The following is a 17,253-nucleotide window of genomic DNA, read 5'->3' as shown; positions in this document are numbered from 1 at the left end:
TGGATACCCATCAATTGGAGAATGGCTGAATAAATTGTGGTATACAATGTTATGGAATATTATTGTTCTGTAAGGAACGACCAGCAGGATGATTTTAGAGAGGCCTGAAGGGACTTACAGGAACTGATGCTGAATGAAATGAGCAGAACCAGGAAATGATTATACAAGGCAACAACAAGATTATGTGATGATCAGTTCTGATGGAACTCTTTTCAACAATGAGATGATTCAGGCCAGTTCCAATAATCTTGTGATGAAGAAAGTCATCAATACCCAGTGAAAGTACCTTGGGGATTGAGTGTGAACAAAACATTGTACTTTCTTTTATTTATTTATTTTATTTTAATAGCTTTTTATTTACAAGTTATATGGATGGGTAATTTTACAGCATTGACAATTGCCAAACCTTTTGTTTTGACTTTTCCCCTCCTTCCTCCCACCCCATCCCCTAGATTGCAGGATGATCAATACATATTAAATATATTAAAGTATAAATTAAATACAAAATAAGTGCACATGTCCAAACCATTGTTTTGCTGTACAAAAAAGAATTAGACTCTGAAATAGTGTACTATTAACCTGTGAAACAAATCAAAAATGAAGAGGGATTGGGAATTCTATGTAATGATTCTTAGTCATCTCCCAGAGTTCTTTTGCTGGGTGTAGCTGGTTCAGTTCATTACTGCTCCATTGGAACGGATTTGGTTCATCTCATTGCTGAAGATGGCCAGGTCCACAGAATTGATCGTCATAGAGTATTGTTTTTGAAGTATATAATGATCTCCTGGTCCTGCTCATTTTATTCAGCATTAGTTTGTGTAAGTCTCTCCAGGCCATTCTGAAATCATCCTGCTGGTCATTTCTTTTTTTTTTTTTAATAACTTTTTATTGACAGAACCCATGCCAGGGTAATTTTTTACAACATTATCCCTTGCACTCACTTCTGTTCCGATTTTTCCCCTCTCTCCCTCCATCCTCTCCCCCAGATGACAAGCAGTCCTATACATGTTAAATAGGTTACAGTATATCTTGGATACAATACATATGTGCAGAACCGAACGGTTCTCTTGTTACTCAGGGAGAATTGTATTTAGAAGGTATAAATAACCTGGGAAGAAGAACAAAAATGCAAGCAGTTTATATTCATTTCCTAGTATTCTTTCTTTGGGTGTAGCTGCTTCTGTCCATCCTTGATCAATTGAAACTAAGTTAGATCTTCTCTTTGTCGAAGAAATCCACTTCCATCAGAATACATCTTCATACAGTATCGTTGTTGAGGTATATAATGATCTCCTGGTTCTGTTCATTTCACTCAGCATCAGTTCATGTAAGTCTCGCCAATCCTCTATGTATTCATCCTGCTGGTCATTTCTTACAGAACAATAATATTCCATAATATTCATATACCACAATTGATTCAGCCATTCTCCAATTGATGGGCATCTAGTCAGTTTCCAGTTTCTGGTCACTATAAAGAGGGCTGCCACAAACATTTGGCACATACAGGTCCCTTTCCTTCCTTTAAGATTTCTTTGGGGTATAAGCCCAGTAGTAGCATTGCTGGATCAAAGGGTATGCACAATTTGATAACTTTTACAACATAGTACTTTCACTTTTTGTTGCTATTTGCTTGGTTTTTATATTCTTTCTCATGTTTTTCCCATTTTTATCTTATTTTTCTTTTGCACTATGATAATTGTGGAAATATGTATAGAAAAAAATGCACATTTCACATATATCAGATTACTTGTCAGCTAGAGGAGGGGGTGAGGGGAAAGGAAGGAAAAAATTTGGAACACGAGGTTTTGCAGTGGTGAATGTTGAAAATTATCTATGCATAAGTTTTCAAATTTAAAAAATTAACAAAATAATAATTAAAAATAAAGTTAAATTAAGGAATAAAAAAGAAAATGACTGAACCACAATTAATTCTATCTTTGCTTTGCTCTGGCAGAACCCAATCAGGTGCTGTCAACTGTGATGTTAGCAGACTTCCTGCAAAAACCCAATGGCTCTGCTTTCCAGATGGTATCATTCCTATTTTCCCTCTTACTCAAGTTCCTAGAAGAAGTAGATTATGCCTTTTCTCTTTTTCATTCATTATTCCTTCTGGTGCATTTTTAGAGCCTTACACCAAAGTGTGAAATCTGGGATCTTCTAAGTTCTATTACACAATCATTTTGTCCAAAGTCTTGTAAAACCCCCTTTTTTTTTTCCTCTTCTCACAGAGCTAATTAGTTCAATCTCTTCTCACCTTTCAGACTGGCCATTACACTAAGCTTCTAATCGAAATTCCTCCCTCAAGCTACACACACACACACACACACACACACATACACAGAGGGGGAGAGATACAGAGACAGACAGAGAGACAGAGGCAGAGAAAGAGAGAGAGAGAGAGAGAGAGAGAGAGAGAGAGAGAGAGAAACACACATATATACAAACACAGAATCTAATCCATTCTCCATTTAGCTGCCAAAGTAATTTTCTTAAAGCTTAGCTCTGATCATGCCATTTCCGTGTTCCCATAGCTAATAATGCCTTCCCCTCTCAAACTACTTACCATTTTCTCTGCATCTTAAAGCTACCTTTTCAGGCACATGGTTTCCCCCTTAAAAATGTAAGGTCTGTGATTTTTTCTTTTTTTTTTTACACATTCCTTTTTATTTTTCTTTGTAACCCCAATGTTTAGCACAGCCTCTGGCATATAAGAAGCATTTAATAAGTGTTTATTGGTTGATTGATATATATGTGACCTTGGGCAAGACTGAACTTCTTTAACAGGAAGAAGAGAAGCATTAAATTTTGGGGCCAGTGAGCAAATGTATTGATAATAAAAAAAAAATGTCAGTTGAATGAAAGATTATTTGGAGGGATTATGTGAACCTTATTGTAACACTGAAAGAAAAGTACCAGAGATGTTTCAATTTAATATACTAATATTCCTTTAGCCCTACTATATAACTAGACTTGAATTGGATGTTGATGGATATAAAATAATATGTAGACTAATGGATAATATTTCTTTAGTTCTTTATGTCCAATAACAATTGGCTATTCATAATAACTCTAAGATTTAGGCAGTGCAAAGACTATTATCTATATTTTACAGATGTGAAAATTTAGGCCTCAGAATGAACAAGTAAATTTTCCAAGGCTCCAAAGGAAGGCTCATTCACTTCTTAATAACATTTAGGCTGAACGGAGATAAAGGAAAATAGAGCCTGAGTTTTATAGACTCATAGTCAGAGTCAGAAAGAACGTTAGCAACCACACCTAATGTAACTTATTTATTTCACAGAGGATTAAGATAGAAAACTGGAATTGATGTTAGAGAAAGGACAAGAATCTATTTCTGAGCCCCAAGCCAAAGAACTTTCAACCAGGTTGTTGAAATGTCTCCTTCCTTATGTTTTTGGTGCCAGAAGACCCTGGTCACAAAACTTAAGACCAACAACTAAGGAGAGGAGGGAACCCCTCAATCTTTCCAAGGAGACTCAAATGCTTCTCATCACCCCTTCTATAACCTATCCATCCCTTCTCTCCCAAAGGAATAAATGTCATACGCAGGAGTCTTTGGATGTCTATCTATCTACATTAAGGATGCTAGCTTGCTAACTAAGACCATACTTGCTTTCCCCATCCTGTGGAAGGCCAGAGTTTGAGTTTTGCCATTCTGACAGTCCACCACAACTGCCCTCTCTACTCCCCCCAAGAAAGTTAATCTACTCTCCCAGTGAAAGCCTGCTTTTATTTCCCCTTAATTAGCCAGTCATAATCTATCTGACCATGTCCACCACCCCAAAGTCCTATTCTGTCACTCAGTTTAGCTAGTAAATTCTAATTTCTTCAAAAGACAAAACAAACTTGAACTTTTGACTGGTAAGTACTAAACTTTTTTTAAGGACTTAGATCCAATCACTATGCTTCCTTTTCATTCTGTCTAAGTTGGCTTGATCCTGCACTTTCCCTCCCATTTACTACTCAAATTTACATGTTGGGAACACCAACTTTTGAATGATGAGTACTTATCATTTTTAACCAAATACAGCAAATCATTTCCTGACTATCTTCATGCCATTCCCAAGGGATCATTTAACCCTTTTCATATTTTTTCCCTATGTGCTCACCAGTCCCCAACTTCATCTTTCCAATCATCAACTCTACCATTCCTGGAAAGATATACCCTTTACTTCTTTCATGTCCCTTGTTTCCTTTCTTAAGTGTGCTATGTGGTCTTAGCCTTAATGAATGCCATCTACCTGAAGGCAAATACATATTAAAAGATATTTATGAGCTTGAACAGTTCACTTAGTTAAAATGGCTATGGAGAGACTTCCTTTCTTTACCTTTTCTTTATTTTATTATTATTTTTTTATTTAATAGCCTTTTATTTACAGGTTATATGCATGGGTAACTTTACAGCGTTAACAATTGTCAAACCTCTTGTTCCAATTTTTCACCTCTTACCCCCCACCCCCTCCCCTAGATGGCAGGATGACCAGTAGATGTTAAATACATTAAACTATAAATTAGATACACAATAAGTATACATGACCAAAACATTATTTTCCTGTATGAAAAGAATCAGACTCTGAAATATTGTACAATTAGCTTGAAGGAAATCAAAAATGCAGGTGGGCATAAATATAGGGATTGGGAATTCAATGTAATGGTTTTAGTCATCTCCCAGAGTTCTTTTTCTCTGGGTGTGCTAGTTCAGTTCATTACTGCTCCATTAGAAATGATTTGGTTGATCTCGTTGCTGAGGATGGCCTGGTCCATCAGAACTGGTCATCAATAATATTTTGTTAAGTATATAATGATCTCCTGGTCCTACTCATTTCCTCAGCATAGTTCGTGAAATCTCTGGCCCAAATCATCCTGTTTCTTTCTTCAGAACATAATATTCCATAATATTCATATACCAAATTTATTCAGCCATTCCAACTTATAGTTTCTCAGTTTCTAGCCACAAAAGGGCTCCCCAAAATTCGTGCACATACAAGTCCCTTTCCTTCTTTATAATCTCTTTGGGATATAAGCCCAGTAGTAACATTGGATCAAAAGGGTATACGTTTGATAACTTTTTGGCATAATTCCAAACTACTCTCCAAAATGGTTGGATTTGTTCACAACTTCACCAACAATGCATCAATTCCCAGTTTTCCATCCCCTCCAACAATCATCATTATTTTTCCTTCATCTTAGCCAATCTGACGGGTTTGTAGTTATCTTAGAGTTGTCTTAATTTGCATTTCTTGATTAATAATGACTTGGACTCTTTTCTATGACTAGAAATAGTTTCAATTTCTTCATCTAAATTGTCTTTCATATCTTTGACCATTTTCAATTGGAGAATGCGATTTTTATGATTATAATTAATTTTCTATATATTTTGGAAATGGGCCTTCGAAACCTTTATGTAAAAAATATTTCCCCAGTTTATTCTTCCCTTCTAATCTTTCTGCATTAGTTTGTTTGTACAAAAACTTTTCAGTTTTATAATCAAAATTTTCTATTTGTGATCATAATGATCTTGTTCTGCCATAAAGTCCCCCCTTCCAAGGTCTGAAATAAACATTGTTCCTCAATTTATTAATTTTCATTCTTTGGCCTGGTTAACCTATTTTGAACTTATCTTGGTGTGATTTTAATTGGATCAATCCTAGTTTCTCCATATTGTTTCCAATTTTCCCAGCAATTTTATCAAACAGTAAGTTCTTATCCCAAAGCTGGGGTCTTTGGGTTTGTCAAAGACTAGGTTTATATTTGTTGACTTTTTATCCCTTGAACCTAATATTCCCTGATCAACTAATCTTTCCTTAGAATACCAAATGGTTTTGGTAACTGCTCTTATAATATAATTTTTAGATCTGGTACAGCTAAGCCACCTTCATTTGATTTTTTTTCATTAATTCCCTTGAAATTCTTGACCTTTTTTGTTTTCCATATGAACTTTTTTTTTTTTTCTAGGTTTAAAATAGTTTTTGGGACTCTATTGGTATAACTAAATAAATAATTAGTTTATAATTTTCGTCTTTATTATATTTGCTCGCCCTTCAAGAGCATTTAATATTTTCAATTGGTTAGATCAGACTTAATTTTTGAAAAGTGGTTGTAATTTTGCTCATAAAGTTTCTGATTTTCCCTTGGAGATGGATTCCTAAATATTTTATATTATATAGTTACTTTTGGAATTTTCTTTGTAACTCTGACTGTTGGATTTTGTTAGGTATATAAGAATCTGATGACTTATGGGGTTTATTTTTAACCACAACTTTGCTAAAAGTTGTGGATTATTTCTAACAACTTTTTACCAAGTCTCTGGGTTCTCCGTATACCATCATGTCCGGCAAGAGGATAATTTGGTTTCCTCATTGCCTATTCTTATTCCCTTTAATCTCTTTCTCAGCTCTTATTCTAAAACTGGGTTTCTAATACAATAAATAAATAAAGTGATATGGGCAACCTTTTTCCTCAGATCATTGGGAATGTTTGGGTTTGTCTCCTACATAGTGCTTTTTGTGGTTTAAATGTTGCTGTTATTTTAAGGAAAGAATCCATTTATTCCTATTCTCAAGTGTTTTTAAAAGGAATGGATGTTGGATTTTATAAATCTTTTCTGCATCTATTGAGATGATCATATGGTTTTTTTTAATTTGGTTATTCTGGCCAATTATATTTTAGTTTTCTAATATTGAAACCCCTGCATTCCTGGTACAAATCCTCTTGGTTAGTGTATTATCTTGGAGATGATTTTCTTATTCTTTTTCAATACTTATTTAAGATTTTCCATCAATATTCATTAGGGAGATTGGTCTAAATTTTCTTTCTCGTTTACCCCGGTTTAGGTATCATTATATCTGTGTCATAAAGGAATTTGGTAGGACTCCTTCATTCCCTATTTTATCAAATAATTTTATAGATTGGGACCAATTGTTCTTTAAATGTTTGGCAAAATTCACATTAAATCCATCTATCCTGATTTTTTCTTGGGATTGTTTAATTTTTTCTTTTTTTTTTTCTAAAATGGGACTATTAAACCAATTTCTTCCTCCCCTTTAGTCTGGGAAGTCTATATTTTGGAGGTTGTCATCCATTTCATTAGGTTTCAAATTTTTAGCATAAAGTTGGGGAAATCTCCCTTATTATTTCTCTAATTTCCTCTTCATTGATGGAAAATTCTCCCTTTTCATTTTAAGACTATTTCATTTTCCCTCTCCTTTTCAATCAGTTTCCAAGGCTTATCATTTTATTGGCTTTTTCATGAAAACTCTTGTTTTATTAATTGTTCAATAGTTTTTTACTTTCAATATTTTTTAATTTCCCCCAATTTTAAATTTCCAATTTATTTTGTTGGGGTTTTAATTTGTTCTTTTTTAGTTTTTTTTAGTTGCAACCCAATTCATTAATCTTTTCTTTCTCTTTTTATTCAAGTAAGCCTCTAAGGATATAAAATTCCCTCTTATTACCTTTGCTGCATCCCACAAATTTTGGTATGATGTCTCATTTGTCATTATCTTGGTAAATTATTAATTGTATCTATAATTTGCTGCTTCCCAAATGATTCTTTAAGATGGATTGTTTAGTTTCCAATTCTTTTGGTCTACCCCTAACTTTTTGTTGAATGTATTTTATTGCATCATGATCTGAAAGAAAGCATTTAGTATTTCTGCTTTCTTGCATTTAATTTTAAAGGTCTTTATGTCCTAATATGGTCGATTTTTGAATAGGTTCCATGAACTGCTGAGAAGAAAGTATATTCCTTTCTATCTCCATTCAATTTTCTCCAAAGATCCAACATACCTAATTTTTCTAATATTCTATTTACTTCTTTAATTTCTTTCTTGTTTGTTTTGATGTTTGATTTGTCTAATTCTGAGAGTGCAAGGTTGAGGATCTCCTACTATTACAGTTTTCTTCTTGCACTCTCTTCCTCCTTTAGGAAGTTGGATGCCCCACTTGGTTGCATATATGTTTAATATTGATATTGCTTCGTTGTTTATGCTGCCCTTTGGCAGGATGTAGTTACCTTCCTTATCTCTTTTAATTAGATCAATTTTACTTTTGCTTGATCTGAGGATAAGGATCTACCCTAACGGCTTCACCTGAAGCATAATAGTTTGCTCCAGCCTTTTACCTTTACTCTATATGTCTCCCTGCTTTAAATGTGTTTCTTGTAAAACAACATATTGTAGGGTTCTGACTTTTGATCCAGTCTGCTATCTGCCTCCTCTTTTGGGGAGTTCATCCTATTCACATTTAGGGTTAGAATTACTAAATCTGTATTTCCTGCCATCCTAATAACAGTTATTCTTTATTTATTCCCTCCCCAACCCTCTTTCCCTCTTTAACTTATGTCCCCTCTTGTTCCATGATGCTCACCCTCTTTATAATCCCTCCCCCCCTTTGGGTCTTTCCCTCTTCCTTCCCTTATTACTCTTTCTTTTCCTTTTCCTCTCCCCGTTTTAATGAGGCGAGAGAACTTTCTCTAAAACCAATGTCAATTATTTTTTTTGAGCCAACTCTGATGAGGAGTAAGTTTCACACAATGTTCCTCCCCTCTCTAAATTCCCTCAGATTGATAAAGTTTCCTTTTGCCTCTTTGTGGGATGTGGTTTCCCTCTTTTTATCCCTCCTTCCCACCTTATTCTGCCATCATCCCTTTTTCCATATCTACTTCCCTTTTTATGTTATATCAGTACAATCAAATTATACATGTATTCTTTTGTATATCCACAACGAAATACAATTCTCAAGGTTATTTTACCTTTCCATCTCTTAGGTTCTATGGTTGGAATCAAATTTTTTGTTTTAGTTCTGGTTTTCTTCAGAAACAAAGGGAATTCTGTTTCATTAAATGTCCATCTTCTTCCCTGGAAGAAAATGCTCAGCTTAGCTGGGTAGTTTATTCTTGGCTGCATCTCAAGTTCTTGTGCCTTTGGGAATATCATATTCCAGGCCCTTCTTTCCTTTAATGTAGAGGCAGCCAGATCTTGGGTGATCCTTATTGTGGCACCTCGGTATTTAAATGTTTTTCTTTTTTTTTTTGCTGCTTGTAAAATTTTTCCTTAATCTGATAGTTCTGAAATTTGGCCACAATATTCCTTGGGGTTTTTATTTTAGGGTTTTTCAGAAGGTGTTCGATGAATTCTTTCTATGCCTATTTTACCTTCTGATTCTATTACATCTGGGCAGTTCTCTTTGATGATTTCTTGTAAAATAGTATCTAGGCTCTTTTTTTCATCATAATTTTCGGAAAGTCCAATAATCCTCAGATTATCTCTCCTAGATCTAGTCTGTTGTTTTTGCAAGTAGATAATTCATGGGTTTTTCCAGTTTGTCAATTTTTTAGTTTTGCTTGACTGATTCTTGCTGTCTCAATGAATCATTAGTTTCTATTTGTTCAGTTCTAATTTTTAAAAATTATTTTCTTCATTAGCTTTTTTACTTCTTTCTGTATATGTCAAATTGGTTTTTAAATGTATTGTTTTGGTCTGGAATTTTTCCATTTCACTAATTTTTTTAGTAATTATTTTTCTTTCAATTCCAAATCCTACTTTCTAGTGAATTCTTTATTTTTCCAATTCACAATTTTACTTTCCGAGATTTTTATTTTTTCCAGTTCACCAATTTTATTTCCCTGCACTTCCTGGGAATTTTTTAACTTTTCAATTCATATTTCAGGAAGTTGTTTGCTCTCTTAAAGGCTTCTTTCCTTTCCCCATTTATCTTCTAACTCTCTTTTGAGACTTTAATGGTTCTCTTCTATGAGAATCATGTAAGGAGGACATCTGTTGCATTTTTGCTGTTTGAGGTCTCTTCAGGTTTGCTGACCTGCTCTTTTCTGCATAGAAGCTGTGGATCGTTCTTTCATCTTTTATTCATGTTTTAAAGCCTTTAGGGTATGTCTCCTAGGCAAGGGGGTTACCAGCTTCCTCTGCAGAGCAGGGAAAGATTTAAACCGATTTTGGCTCCAGGTATGGGGTGCTCTGAGTGAGTTTTCCCTTCCCCAACAGGAAGTAAGATTCAGCACTTTGGCTATTGGAAGTGCCAGTAGGGCTGTGGATTAGTTGCCCTCGGCTGAAAGTAAGGGTGAAGTGTCACTGCCCCAGGCCCAAGCCTCTTGTGTGACTGTGGTTTGCAGCTGACCACAGCAGGTTCTACCTAACTCTGCCCAGAACTCTGCCCCAGGGTCTCTGCCAACAAATCCAACCCTGGGAAAGCTCTATGGCAAGCCAGGCCCCCCACTGCGCAGATTGGAGGCTAACCCGGCTCGTCTCCTCCGTGCAGGATCCACAACTCTCAAGGAAAAGCCCATACTGTGGGTTGGGGGCTGCGGCGCTTGTGCTGAGATCTGTGCTTTCACCCTCGGTTTGAGACTCTCCTCAGAACCTAATTTCTCTCCCAGTCTGCCCCGATCTCCCCCCTGGCCCCAGAACCAACCTTTTTTGGCGAGACTGCAGATTTTCTTTGGCTGGTGGTTGTTCTCTTCTTATCTTTCATTGTGATCAAGACTATTTTTGAGGCTCGATATAATATTGATATAGAGGGTAAGAGAAGAGCTTAGAAAGTCGCGTGTGCCTTCTCCACCATCTTGGCTCCACTCCCCCCTCCTTTACCTTCTCTTTAAACCATCCCCCATAATTATTGTAAAAATGTAGAATCATGCTTTTATTCTCTCATTAGGTTTTAATACTGGAAGGGACCTTAGAGATTTTCTAGTTGAGAGTTTTCATATCTTTGAGTTGCTGATTTCTGGGAGAAATGGAGAATCATTTTAAGAGCTTCCTGAATCCCTATTTTTAAATAATAGCTTCCATTTTCAAAATACATGCAAAGATAGTTTTCAATACTCACCCATGCAAAACCTTATATTCCAAAGTTTTTGTCACTCTTTTCTTCCCAGATCTTTCCTTAGATATCAAGTTATATAATATATATTAAACATGTGCATTTCTTCTATTCGTATTTCCACATATATCATGCTGCACAAGAAAAAGTCCTTCAAATGGAAAAAAAATGGAAAAAAAAAACAAGCAAACAGCAACAAAAAGGTGAAAATATTTTATTGTGAACCATATTCAGTTTCCACAATCCTCTCTCTAGGTGTAGATGGCTCTTTCCATCACAAGTCTATCAGAATTGGCTAGAATCACCTCATTGTTGAAAAGAGCATGTCCATCAGAATTGATAGTTGCATAATTTTGTTGTTACTATGAACAATGTTCTCTGGCTTCTACTCACTTCACTTAGCATCAGTTTGTAAGTCTCTCCCAGCCTGTCTGAAATCATCCTACTTTGGATTCATAATTTAATGGTACTCTCATCAAATAGATTGATTCTATGTCACTGATAAAAATGAGTTATAAATATTAAACTATATTATAAATTACAACTATAGTTTATTAGTTATATTATTGTATATTTCAATATGCATATATATTCAAATACACACAATGGATTATTCTCTGATCAATAAGCTCTAACTAAAATTAAAAGAATAACTAGAAGCAATGATCTTATATGATATCCTTAACTAATGGCTATTAACTGAACACAAAACGTTTTTGTGGCACACAAGAGGTTTTAATATTTAAAATTTTAATTGGCCATTGATTTCTCCACTTGTTTTGTTTATTTTTTAACAAATGGGAAAACCGAGGCCAAGAAAGGAGTAGAGTTTTGTCCAATGTAGTAAAGAGCAGAAGGATTTGAGCTCAGGTCATTTGACTTAAGATGTTTTACTTTTGTCACTGTATCTTGCAGTATTCTTTGAGAGAATTTTTCAGAGCATAAGAAGGTCATCTCATTCTAAGATATTTTAAGCTTTGGGGGATAAAATTTCTTTTTAAACAGGTATCCTTAAAAAAGTAATGAGCCAAGAGTCTTAGCAGTGTGACTTTGGCTATATTACTTTCCTTTTCTCCAAGGTCCCCTCCAGGTTTGACATTCTGTGGTACTATAATTTGACCTTTAATTTATGGCATGGTTATAAGCACCTATCTTTTTGTGGTGGTTTAATAAACACCAAAGAATCATTCTTGCCTTGGAATTTTTCAGTCTCCCTTCTCAATGCCAACTTATTAGTTGCCATTTCTCGGTATTACTTTTACAGACAACTAACATGAACTCAGGTCTTCTTGTTCTGCTGTACATAAGTAGAATTATCTGAGCCTAACTTGATTTGGGGTTGAATCTTAGTTATATGTAAACTCTAAGCAGTAACTAATGATATTTTTCATCTGGAACAACAGCATTGGTGATATAGCAAAAATGGCATCTTAGGGGGGCTAGTCAAGGATGGAGAATAAAAGAAAAGTTTTTTTTTTCTACTTCCGTATTTGGTGGCTTCATCCCTGAGGCAATTACAAGGGAGAGTGATGAACTAGATTTGAAATTAAATTCTTTCTCATATTGTAAATTCTAAGCAAGTCACTTAACTTTTGTTTGAATGAGTTTCCTCTTCTATAAAATTAGGGAAAATAGAAATATCCCAATGATGTTTGAGGATTAAATTATAAAAGAAAGCAAAAACCTGAAATCTCAAAATCATTTATGATTTCAGAAACTGATACCTGAGCTCTTTATGACTTATTTGTGAAGTGGGATGCAAAAAGACAGAATCCAAAGAATTAAGTACATGGGTCTTGTGACTGCTATTCAGTAACCCAAAGTCTTTTGTGGTGGGGTTTTGAGAGTTGATTCTGAAGTTGACATTTTCAAATATTTTTGTGAATGATAAGCCATTTAAACACAGTCCATTTGATCCCATTTTTTCCCTGTTTAAGAGGAAGGGTATAGATTTCTCTGTTTCAGAGAATAACTTTGAAGGCTCTCAGAATCAGACCCATACACCACCTCCCCCAGACACACACCTGTTTCTACTCTTTAGGTTCTTATCCTTACCCACTAGTTGTTAGATGAGTAATAGAAAAGGGAACTCTTCATCTCATTGACACCTTGGAAGAGTAACAAACTGCCTCATCATTTCAATTAAGCTTCAGCTGCTTGCTGTCTGCATTATTCAAACTGTGTCAATCACAAAGTCACCACTATGGTAAACTCCATAAATCTTCATTGACTCACAACGATGGGCAATTTCTCTGTGACTTCCTCTAATTGACCTTTCCTATGCGTTCCCCTATACTTTTCTTTTGGAAGAACAGCCCTGAAGATGCCCAAGTTAAATATACTCCCAGGACTATTTGGTCTCCTCACAAGACAGGTGAACCAAACTGTATGGTTCTGGACCTACAAGCAGGTAAAAACATCATATCAAAGATTAGGTCTACAATTTATATATTTTCCCCCCAGGGGTAGTTTAGAAATTATTTCTGACCTTTAAAATTTTGCCATGTCAACCCCTATTCAAAAACTGTTCCTTATTCCCTCCAGAATTAAATATAAAATTCTGGATTTGATATTTTAAAGTCCTTTGGAACCTGCCACCAGCCTGCTTTTCTTGTATCTTACACTATATTCTACCATCTACTCAACAACCCACCAGCTATGAACTCCTTGCTGTTCTTCATATATGTCATTTTGTCTCTGAATGCTGGCTATTCTCCCCTTGCTTGGAATCTTCTTCCTTTTATCTCTGTCTTCTATATCCCTTGGCATTTTTCAGGTCCCAGTTAAAATACCATCTTCTGCAAAGAGTTCTTCCTAATTCCTTTTTAATAATGTTAATGCCTTTCTTCTCTTGATTATTTCCAAATTATCTTGTAGAATTTGAATTCAAATAAATTTTATATGTACATTATTTGATTATCTGTTGTCTTGAGAACAGGGAGTATGTCTTTCTGTATATGCCTAGCACTATCTGTGTATGGCATATAGTAAATGCTTAATAAATGTTGTAGACTAAACTTAACTTGACAATGGATAGCTGTAATTAGATACAAAAATCTTGGATTCAAGTCCTTTCTCAAGACCCTAATAGCTACATAAGTGAACCTCAGCTTTCTCATTGTTAGAATTAGTGATCTCTAAGATCCATCTTAACCCTGAATTTATTATATTATGATTGTCAACCCTTCTAGCTCATGTAGAATATGATTTTTGCCACATGCTAGAGGATGACAAACTCTGGACTAGAAGGAGAAATGAGTCAGGGGTTCCAGTCTTCACCCTGCCCCAACTGTGGAGCTATGTCACTGGGTCTCAATTTTCTCCTCTGAAAAATGAGTGTATTAGACTAGAAAACCTCTTTGATTCTTTCTGTTTTTAGGTATATAAGATTAAAAGATTTACCCAGGGTGACATAGGGAATAAGCATCAGAGTTGGGATTAAAACACCTATCCTGTATGCTCCAAGCTGGGCACTCCACATTCCATTTTCACTGTTATTATTCTGTCTTCTAAAGGCTTCTGTCATTTTCTCTTCTATTATTTATGTTCTGTTGTGAAGTTACTTCCCAGCTTTTACATTGCATATTCTATATTCTAACACTTGTTTTAAGGGTCTTTCCAACTATGCTATTCTGTGTTTGTAAGTCAATATTCTATGCTCTTTTGTAGCACTAGCATTCAAGGATTCAGTAATTCTTCCTACAAAAGGCAATTCTTTCTGGAAAACATCTGATGTTGACCAATCTGTATGTGAATAGCTTGCCAATACATCTTTCACTCAATACCATGACTTGGATGGAAACAATACACACTCACACACTCACACACATACAAGGATCAATCTAACCCTCCCCACCCCCACAGTGGCTAGTTGAAAGTCCCCAGTCATTTGCCCAAACGACCAGTCATAAATGACTGTACCAAGAGCTTATTTTGAATTCTAGTAACATTTGGAGTTCTCTCTGGCAGAATTTCTCCAGCTCTCTCTGAATGACAGTCTTGGATGCCGTGAAATTAGAGATCAGAATACAGACAGATTAAGTAATCTTCCTTGCCCTGTTACATTAGATGACTCAGCCATTTAAGGATTCAGGCTCTAGTCCCCCCACTTGCCCAGTCCATAGTTGTTAATATATTACCCAAAGAGGCAGGATCACTGCAAGGGTTCCATTCATTTACAAAAGATGCACTTTCAACAGCCCTTTACTGGGGACAAACAATTCCCAACTCTCCTACTATAGCTTGATGCATAATGTATAAGGCTATAGAAAATGTGTATTCATGAGGGCTGTTTGGCTTTTGTCAAAAAGAACTGTGAAATATTATGATGGAACAATTTTCATTTCTGCCACATTGTTTTTATAGAACATTCATGACTGGGGATTGAAGGCTTTTAGAGTTTTGTCTGTTGCAGATGTTGTAATGTTAAGAGCGGTTTCCTGGGTTCCTTATTTTCCAACTTTGTTGCTGACAATTACATGAGGCGGAAAAAAGAAATTAGACTAAAGGAGTATGTCCTTGTCTGATCCCCTTACTAAATTAGAAAGAAGCCTTGAAAAATCATGAAAACCAGGGGCTAGGTTTTTTTTTTCTTTTTTTCCCCCTTTCCCTTCTTCTTCTATGGTTCTATGGCTTCTGAGGATTTTGTTTGTTTGTTTGTTTGTTTTTGAGGGGGTTAGGTTTCACAGTGGGTCATCAGAGTGTTCTGCTACTTCCTACCTTTTTCATGTATGGGTGACAGTTTTCCTAATCTACCAACATAAGAGAAGAATTCCCTCTTGCTTAATAAATAAAATTAAAATAACAATAATTACCATACTTAATGAGAATATTACAATATATTTATAATAATTTATATACAATATATAATATAATATATAATAACTTTGTAGTTATTTCAAATTTTACAAAATGCTTTCCTTATAATAGCCTATTAATATGAGTATTCATTATCTCCATTTTACATTGTTAAGAAATGATGACACAGGGGAAAAAATGAATTGATCTAGCTTCACCCAGTGTTGGCCCTCAGAATTAAACTCAGGTTTCCTGTCTTTGAGAACATTTTCTTTCCAATAATCTTGAATTTATGAAATTGATTTTGTGGAGCCTAAGTAGAAGATTTTGCATTTTTCTCTTTAGATTTTATCTTATTAAGTTCGACCCAATATCCTACACTATCAAATTCTTTATGGACACTATCTTTGTCATCTGGTATGTTGGCTGTCTTGTAGCATTGTGTCAATTGTAAACCTTTAAACCTGATGAACACATCATCTATGCCTTTATTTAAGCCCCTGATAAAAATGCTAAATAGTATAAGGCCAAGTACAGGTTCCTGGAGCACTTCCCTGGAGACCTTAAAACTTACATCTTATGCATTAATGTCTACTTTTTGACTCTGGCCATTCAGCCTGATATGAATCCTCCTAATTGTATTCTTTCCTAATCCAAGTCTTGCCACCTTTTTCATTATAATTGTTATCTAAATCTAGGTGGCTTACCTCTATAATATTTTTAGAATCTGTCAGTTTAGCAGCCCTGTTGAAAATCAAATAAAATTATTCTGACATGGCCTTTTTTTGATGAAGTTATGCTGGTTCCAGATGGTGATGGCTTCATTTCTTTGAAGTTGATTCACCAGTCCTTAATAAGATAGTGTAGAATCTTGCTGATAATCTATATTTTTCTACAGATTCTATTTCCTTCCTCTTCTTCTCCATCTTTTCTTCTTTAGTTACTCTCCTTCAATTCTGATGCTTCCTTAATTTCCCATGGTCTCTTTCAAGAATTCTACCATTGTTCAAGTAATCACAATTTCCAAATGGTTTAAAAACTCCTAGGACAAATGTCTTTAAAATAACCAATGGCAATCAAATATTCTTTTATTATACTTATCTTGGCAATCAACTGTTTGTTAATTATTTATATCATATCTGTAAATGAATGCAAAGATGTCATAGATACCTAGAATCAAGAAAGCAAAAATAATTAATGACAGTAATTTAATTCAAGACAATAAGAAAGTATTGAGCACCTATAATGTATACATCTCTATGGATTTAGAGACTCCAAAAAATGAAGAAAAAAATTTCTATTTTGAAGAAGTTTATATTCTGTAGGATGTCACTATGATTTATATTATACTTTGGGGTTTAAAACTTGGTCTAAAATTCTCCTTTCATTTTATTTTTACCACAGTCCCACAAAGGAGTTACTACAAGTGTTACTCTTTCTTATTTAGAGATGGAGAAATTAAGCCTCAAAAGTTCACAGAGACAGGAATTAAAACTAAACCTTTACCTGCCTCCAGATCTTATCCACTTTCCATTATACCATGGGTCCTTTTTAAAGATAAAACAAATTGTGACTGTCACATCTGACAATTTGACTGAC

Source organism: Sarcophilus harrisii, chromosome 2, assembly GCF_902635505.1.
Source record: "Sarcophilus harrisii chromosome 2, mSarHar1.11, whole genome shotgun sequence".
NCBI lineage: Eukaryota > Metazoa > Chordata > Mammalia > Dasyuromorphia > Dasyuridae > Sarcophilus > Sarcophilus harrisii.
This window is presented reverse-complemented; position numbering follows the sequence as displayed.